At 43.6% G+C, this 8,277-nt stretch overlaps 1 long non-coding RNA gene across 6 annotated transcripts in view; it reads left to right on the top strand.

Annotated features, from left to right (window-relative positions):
* Positions 1 to 8,277, top strand: part of LOC106726868 — a 20,466-nt gene that overhangs the window by 265 nt on the left and 11,924 nt on the right. The window contains exon 2 of one of the 6 annotated variants that reach the window (XR_001362992.1): positions 5,884 to 5,885. The exons of 2 other annotated variants lie outside the window; for them this stretch is intronic. This is a non-coding gene — a long non-coding RNA (uncharacterized LOC106726868). Of the gene's footprint in view, positions 1 to 4,874; positions 4,878 to 5,883; positions 5,886 to 5,993; positions 5,997 to 7,111; positions 7,115 to 8,277 lie in introns of all 6 variants that reach the window. 3 more of the 6 variants (XR_001362994.1, XR_001362996.1, XR_001362997.1) reach the window with 3 other exon arrangements.

The raw sequence follows: 8,277 nt of genomic DNA, 5'->3' as shown, positions 1-8,277 counted from the left end.
TATCTGCTTTCCAAAAACCAACTTCTGCGCATGGGCCATGAAGTTTCAATCGCACTGTACGTGCGCGCCCGCATGTGGTATTTTGTGGAAGAGCCACATTCAAGGGGCCAAAGAGCTGCATATGGCTCGCGAGCCACGGTTTGCCGATCACTGGTCTAGGGTACTAACATGTGTCAATAGTTTGTACTTGAGTAATATAACATTGTATGGATGGACCAGTTTATGTAACCATTATTATTTCATCCTCTTCTATTTTTGAACTCAGCTTTGTTAGTCTTTGAGGTGCTGGTTTTCTACAATAGCTTCTACACCGAAGGGAGCCAAGTCAGTGCTTTGAAATGGGATTCTAGTATATCAGAATTTACATATGAGACTTTATATTCTAGTATATTCTCACCTGTGGATAGTGATCTTTTTAGTAGCATTTAGGTAGATTTTACATGTCTTTGAGCTATAGGATGGACAGTATTTTCAATTATGACCACTTATTCTAAAATCTTTTCTTCTATCATCATTTCACATCTGCTTTTTCCTTAGGTGCTCATATACATATCCTATATATGTGGAATGATACCAATTTTTAACATTGGGTTCTTTGTCTAACAAGATCATAATATTGTATATCATCTTAATTTATATTATTACTTATGAAAACCATATTCATTATAGGAGTTTCTGATGATCAAAGAGAAGAAAATTTTAAAATCACCCGAAATCATGCCACATAAGAAAAACTTCTATTTAATATTTTGTTGTACATCCCTCCAGGGCCTTTGCAACCTTTAAACCAGGGGTCCTCAAACTACGGCCCGCGGGCCACATGCAAATACAAATATTGTATTTGTTCCCGTTTTGTTTTTTTACTTCAAAATAAGATATGTGCAGTGTGCATAGGAATTTGTTCATAGTTTTTTTTAAACTATAGTCCGGCCCTCCAACGGTCTGAGGGACAGTGAACTGGCCCCCTGGTTAAAAAGTTTGAGGACCCCTGCTTTAAACTGTCTATTCCTTAGTATTAAACTGTTTATCCTCTTTACAGGTATTAGTCATATCTCTGGGAGCAGAAATGGAGTGTCTATACCATGTGCTGGAGGGTCTGAGATATGACCAAAGGAACCTGAGCCTTATGTTCAGTCCAGTTTTCTGGTCCCGACCTGTGTTGAAATGCTCATCTTCTTTCCTAACTGGTGACCTGATCTGGCATTTACAGAAACCTCAAGAAATCAGTTTCTATCCTGCCCCTACCACTGTCTTCCCTGAGACCCAGGGCAGGGCGAGCTCCAAGCTGACATTTTTTTTTCCTGGGAACCCCTCCTTGGCCCTGCTTGGCCTTCCAATGTAAAGATACCCCCCTCCCATGTCATTCTTCTCTGGGAAGCCTCTACAGCCAAAGTTGTGGTCCATTGGATTCTAACAGTGAATTTCCTTGATGCCCGCCAGAGTTCTCCCCCCTGAGGTTAGACGGAAGAGAAGAGGGCTGTGGCTTGCCTTTCCCCCCCTCAGTGATATGCCAGAACACAGGTAAGATGGCCTGCAGTTAGCATGAACTTGATTCCTGGCCTGAGGCATATACCCTCTCCTCCCTCTCTGCCGTTTGGTGAGCTCTAGGAGGGAGGGTGCATATTCCCATCTTGTCACTGCTGTGTGCTCAAATGTTTTGCTCAGAGAGGATGTTCAACTATTATTGTGGGCTCACTGAGCCCTTCTTCTCCCACTCCAGAAAGCGGATTGAAATGTTTAACTGCCATTATTACAGGGATAGCCTTAAATCATCTCTAGTTGATAGAGATAATGAAATCGATCACCAACTTGTTGCTCATATTAGTTACAAATTGCTAGGGCCCATCCCCCAATTGATCCTGGTGTATCAGTGTGTCTCAATTTTATCATATCATAGGCCTTACCAACCTTAGAATCGCATAATTTCTGCATCCCCAAACTCTAATGTCCTAGTCCCATGGTCAGCAAACCGGCTCGTGAGCCACATGTGGCTCTTTGGCCGCTTGAGTGTGGCTCTTCCTAAGCCTTAGGAGTACCCTAATTAAGTTAATAACAATGTACCTACCTATATAGTTTAAGTTTAAAAAATTTGGCTCTCAAAAGAAATTTCAATCGTTGTACTGTTGATATTTGGCTCTGTTGACTAATGAGTTTGCCGACCACTGTTAGTCCATCACTTGAATTATGGTCTTTTCTTTACTGATCTTACCAGCCTCCTTTCTGGCCCTCTCTTCAAATCATTCACCATACCACTGAGACAGAGGGGTCTTCTGAAGAGCATGCCCATTCCTGGTACTCCCTGGCTTGCCTATATTACCAGGATGGCCACCTGAGCTGCCTACGAGTTCTGTAGTTTCATGTCCCTTCTCCCCAGCCACGCCAAGCCTCCAGCATTTCCCAGAAGGCATTCCCTGCTTCCACATCTGCCTACATATCATTTCCTCTGTGAGGATGTTCTTTCGGTCTATTGTTCTTCAGATCTAAACTATTACTCTCTTTTGAAAAGAGATCTTGGATGCTTTCTGAAGAAACTCTATGCTCCCATAGCTCCTTAGGTGAATCTCTGCCACAGCTGTGTCAACTGTAATTTATTGTCTTCGCCACCCCATTCTTATTACTACGCTGCAAATATATTTTTTAAAATATATTTTATTGATTTTTTACAGATAGGAAGGGAGAGGGATAGAGAGTTAGAAACATCAATGAGAGAGAAACATCGATCAGCCGCCTCCTGCACACCCCCTGCTGGGGATGTGCCCACAACCAAGGTACATGTCCTTGACTGGAATCAAACCTGGGACCCTTCAGTCTGCAGGCCGATGTTCTATCCACTGAGCCAAACCAGTTAGGGCGCTAATATTTTTAATGAGATTATGTTTTATTCAGTTTTGCATCTTTAGTGCCTGAATAGAGATGTTCAACACATATTTGCTGAATCAATCCATATAATTAAAAATCTGCACATGTTTTTTTTTGTCCCATACCTGTGTTCATATTTTAAATAAAATTCTTTCTCAATATTTTTGTCATTAGACCAGCAATTTTCAGCCTTTTCATCTCATGGCACACAAAATTCTGTGGCACACCAAAATATATTATATTATACTAGAGGCCCGGTGCACAACATTCGTGCATGGGGGGGGGGTCCCTCAGCTGGCCTTCGCCCTCTAGCATTCTGGGACCCCTTGGCAGATATCGCCCGAGGGGTCCTTAGCACTCCCACCACTGCCGCTGTGCTCGCCAGCCATGAGCCCAGCTTGTGGCTGAGCTGTGCTCCCCCTGTGGGAGCGCACTGACCACCAGGGGGCAGCTCCTGCATTGAGCGTCTGCCACCTGGTGGTCAGTGCATGTCATAGCAACTGGTCGTTCCACCCTTCAGTCAATTTACATATATAGGGCATAATTATGACTAATTTACAAAAGTTATAAAATAATAGTAGTTACCTACCCTTTTTGCTCCAAAGTGACTTTTAAAAAAATCAGGTGTCTATATTTGTATATAAGGATTTCTTGTATCAAGAATTAACCAATCAGACGCAACCTTATTATGCGACATGGCCAATAACATACAACTCTATTATATGACCTATATATTTATGGCTCAAGACAGGGCATTTATACCAGATGGCTATTGTTGTGTTGGCTGTTGTGATCTTTTTGTTTGACAATCTAAAGAGGTCAATCCCCCTGATTAAATAGGTATTACACGTTTTAAACATTCTTGTGGCACACAGGTTGAAAATCACTGCATTAGATCACTGTCTTTGTGTTTCTCAAGTTTGTTTTTCCCTTTCTGAGAAGATATCTTCACAAGCATTGGCACTCACTTCTTTTAAGTGAGTCTCTTGAAAATACGGCATGAGAAAAATTTCAAACACATCTTATGAGTTGACCCCTCTTGACACTTACGATTTCTCCTATTTTCAGAATCAGAATATGAGTATCATACCCACGGTTGGTGATTCTTCAACATTGATAAAACTCTACCATTCAATATCATTGCCCAACTTTCTGGATCCTTGAGCACGTTTTGTTAACGATTTTTCATATTCTCTCTGCTGTGTTTTCTTCCCTTCTGTAACCTGGCTTCAGTTTTCACTAGCTCTTTAAAAGCACCATTATTAAGGCTACCTTTAATGACTTGCATTTGCCGCACTTGGCCTTGTCTCTTCAATTGCACTTTCAATAGACTCCACTGCAGTGCTTCCCAAACTTGAGCTTGCATCAGAAGCACGTGGAGGGCTCGTTAAAATGCAGTCTGCTGGGCTCCACCCCCAGAGTTCCTGAATTGGTACGTTTGGAATGGGGCTGAGAATTTACAGTTCTTAAAGGTTCCCTGGTGATGCTCACACTGCTAATATGGGACCACACTTTGAGTCTCACTGTTCTAAGATGCCTAGCACTGTTTGCCAATTTTCACAGCTATAGCCACTTAACTCACACTTGTTGAGTCCGCATAGGAAGGGATATAAAGCCTTCAGTTGGGTCAATACCACGTGACTTTACTGCTGATTTGGTGCGGGTTGCAGATCTGGGTCTTTGCTGAGTGTGCCACCTCCCATACTTGATTCCTTCCTGGATTCACTATTTCCTCCGGGGCTAGGATGCTTTGATTCCCCTGGCTCAGTTCCTTAAGAAAGCTGAAGACCAGAAGGTAAGTTCACTTCCCACATCTAGGCATTTATCTGCTTGCTTAGCTTTGTATTTGTGACCCTGAGCACACCCCGGTGTTGTTTGCTTGCCTTCGCTGAGTTCTTCCCATTGCTTGTTGTTTAGAATAAGGGGTTTGCCTGCTCTGTACCAATGAGTCTAATGGCCCAGGTCTGGTTAACTCTTATCTGGCATTCCTCAGTGTTAGCTGGGCCTGATTTCAGCGGGTACCCTAGGCTACATTATCCGGAGCATTTCAAACATTGACTGTTGATTCAATTGAACAACTGTGTTGCTACTTACACGACTTCGGCTTATTCTTTTCCCCTCATGATTTCTATGTGTTTCTGGTCCCTCTTTCCCACCCCCCACCCCAGCTTCCAAATCCCTCATGCCCCAAGACTCAGTGCTGGCTTCTTTTTCCTGTATGAATGATTACTTTTCTGGTAATATCATGTAACTTGGCTATAAGATTCTAGTGCTATTTACATACATAACTCAGATCAACATAATTTACTTAATAAGTAAATTATATTCTCTCCCTTTTCAACCTGTGTTGCTGCGGTCTGTGTGCTTGCTACTTCCAAGTGTATGTGAGGAACAGAAGCATCAGCATGTTAGGGGAACTTGTTAGAAATGCAGAGCCTCGGGCCCCACCTCAAACTTCCTGAATTAGAATGCACATGGCAACGGAGCCCCAGGTGATTGGTATGCACATTGCCAAGAACTGATCGGTGGTACAGCTCCCATAGGATGAACTACCACCTGACTCCATGTGATTCCCAATCTTTGCATGTCACTACTTTTCGCAACTTTCTTATCACCACTGATGTAATTCCTACAAACATTTCTTTGGATGAGTTTCCCATGGATAATATGAGCTATAACGAACAAGCCACGATTCTGCAGGAACCCAGACGCTGTGTACGTTTGGGATTTCTTGTTGCTTGGGATAGCTCTTTGGCAAGGCCTTTGCAACTATGTCAACGTAACAAAGGAATATTTTGCCCTGATCTTATGTGGGCTTGGATGAGAGGCAGACTGAGGGTCCAGGTGGATGAGTACCACATCACACTCAACACCACATTCCAGGGGTTTAATGTAAAGCTGGCTCATAGTAGTGACTATTCAGACATCTCTCACCAGCATTTAATATGGGGTAGATGTTTAAAGTGGATTAGGTTGGGTGAACTAACTCTAATCAGGGCGTGTGTGGTGGATGGCTAGCAGCAGTGGTCTGGACAATGACAAGTTAAATGGCCTTGTTGCCAGATGCCCATCCCCCCGCCCCAAGACTCCGGCCAGTAACTGAGTCCAGAAGCCGATATAACCGTTGTGCAGAGTGGGTTATTACCACATCTATACAGTGTCAGAGTCTCTATAGAGCACCTAGGTTCAGGATAGGGCTTCATCCCCCAACAGAGGAAACTGGCACACCAACCTGGAGAGCCGGGTGGAAAGGCCTTATTCATAAGCAGCGTAGTAGAAAGAACATGGCTTCTAGAACCTGGGTTAGGATCACAGGCCTACCTCTTCCTAGTTGTTATTGGTGGAAGTGGAATTCTTGCGATGTCACAAGGAAAAAAATTTCCTGAGACTCGCATGGAAGGATGAGTGATATTTATTTGGGTGGAAATAAACCGCTGGGTTTCCAATGTCCCATTTTCCTCCAGCCCGCCATGGAAAAAGTCCAACTATGTCTTCAGCAGGGCCAGAATAAAGGCCACTGCCCATTGTTTCTGATCCATATTAGAATGCAGTGTGGAGTCCACATGGCCTACTGCCAAGGCCACATGGCTATGGAGAGAGAATGTGGGAGTGCACGGGCCAGTGCAGGTCATGGAGCAAGAGAGGAAAAAAGAGAGGGAACTCTTTGGGGATTTTAACCAGGAGCTTCTTCAAACTAACCAATTAGCTTTGCAAGATTGTGCACACTTCCGGGGCGGGTTACCCCCAGCCAATCCATTGTTCCTCAGGCTAGATTGACAGACAAGCACCTCCCCTGTGCCATCCCAACTTCTGCACCTATGCCTATCTACGCCCCTGTACTCCCCGCCCCCCTCCCGGCAACGATCCAGTACTGAATGGGGGAAGGGAGGGGTGTTAATCCCCTTGGAGGAGCAATGTTGTGTGAAGCTGTAGTTCCTGGTGAAGCTTCCCAGGTGACCATGCTTACAATGTCTGACTTCCCTTTGCTTTCTTTATTAATATCAACTAGCTAATTACAATAACATTGTGATCTTGAATAACTTAACTAACCTCAGATGGTCTTCCTATTCAAATAAGACTGCATGTAAAGGGGTCTAATACAGGGCCTCAAATAGGAGATGCTTAATTAAGTGATAGTTGCTATTATGCTTATTGTCATAATTAGAGGCAATTCTTATGTGAGCACATGGACCTCAGGACTGCTCCCCTTTGAATTCCCAAGGTTAGAGTGACCAAGTTAACTCTGACCCAGTTGGTTGGAGGGTTGCTTGTATAGCTAGTGTACTTGTTGGCCAGGGTCTGGGCAGACTGGAGCTTGCACGCTCTAAGTACAGGGGCTCATAGTTATAAATATTGAAGAAGGGGATGATAGTTCTTAATGCCAATTGGGCAGCACTAAAAAAATCACTGAGGGAAGTGTGGGCCTCTAGTAGTCAAGAAGTCTGGATTCTACACTTAAGCTGCTGGTGAAGTCTGTGGCTTTTGTCAAGTATATTTATTCCTCTGGGCCTCCATTTGTTTTTTGTTTTTTTCATCTGTAGGGGAGTTGAATTAAGTGCCTCTGCATATAATGGGCAATTCAAATTATTCCAGATGTTCCTAGTATAATAGGCAATTTAGTGGGAGTTCTCTACGTTGCCAGATTAGAGTAATCAGTATTATTTACATGATTGTATGCGGTCCACCCTATAACCTCAGGTCTTATGCAATCAGTGAGGTAGAGCTATGGTAATGGGGGAGATGGACTATGGCTAAAAGAGAGTTGAGTCTAATCTTTGCTTTTCAACCTCCTGAAATTCTGGAATAGGTCTCTGATCTCAGTTGCTACTGGACTACATAGGACTGTTGATCCCTTTGTGAACAAAAATCATACAGGTGAAAGTTTAAGTCTGAAAGCAGATTGAAGTGTTCAAATTTTTAAAGAAATATATTTATTGATTGATTTCAGAGAGGAAGGGAGGACAGAGAGAGACATCAATGAAGGGAGAATCATTGATAGGCTGCCTCCTGCACGCCCCCTACTGGGGATTGAGTCCACAACCCAGGCATGTGCGCTTGGCCGAAATCGAACCTGGGACCCTTCAGTCCGCAGGCTGACGCTCTATCCACTGAGCCATGCCGGCTAGGACTGTTCGATTTTTTTTTTTATGCTCACTTCTTAGATGTATAACATTCTTTTTCATGAGCAGTCTCTTCCTGTATGAGATTGATTTTGCTGGTGAACTTGCCTGGCTTTTGTGAGTAGCAGTAACCCTATGCCAATGAAAGAAGACCAGCTGTCACCCAAGGACCAGGTGGGGGCCTTTCAGGTCTCCTGGAGTCCTATGTGTTTTACTGTGGCTGCTAGAGCAGTGGTTCTCAACCTTGGCTGCACATTAGAATCACCTGGGAATCTTTTTAAAATCCTGATTTCTGGGC

Source organism: Myotis brandtii, unplaced genomic scaffold, assembly GCF_000412655.1.
Source record: "Myotis brandtii unplaced genomic scaffold, ASM41265v1 scaffold326, whole genome shotgun sequence".
In the NCBI taxonomy this organism is placed as follows: domain Eukaryota; kingdom Metazoa; phylum Chordata; class Mammalia; order Chiroptera; family Vespertilionidae; genus Myotis; species Myotis brandtii.
The sequence above is the reverse complement of the archived record's forward strand: the minus strand, read 5'-3'. Positions and strand labels throughout refer to the sequence as shown.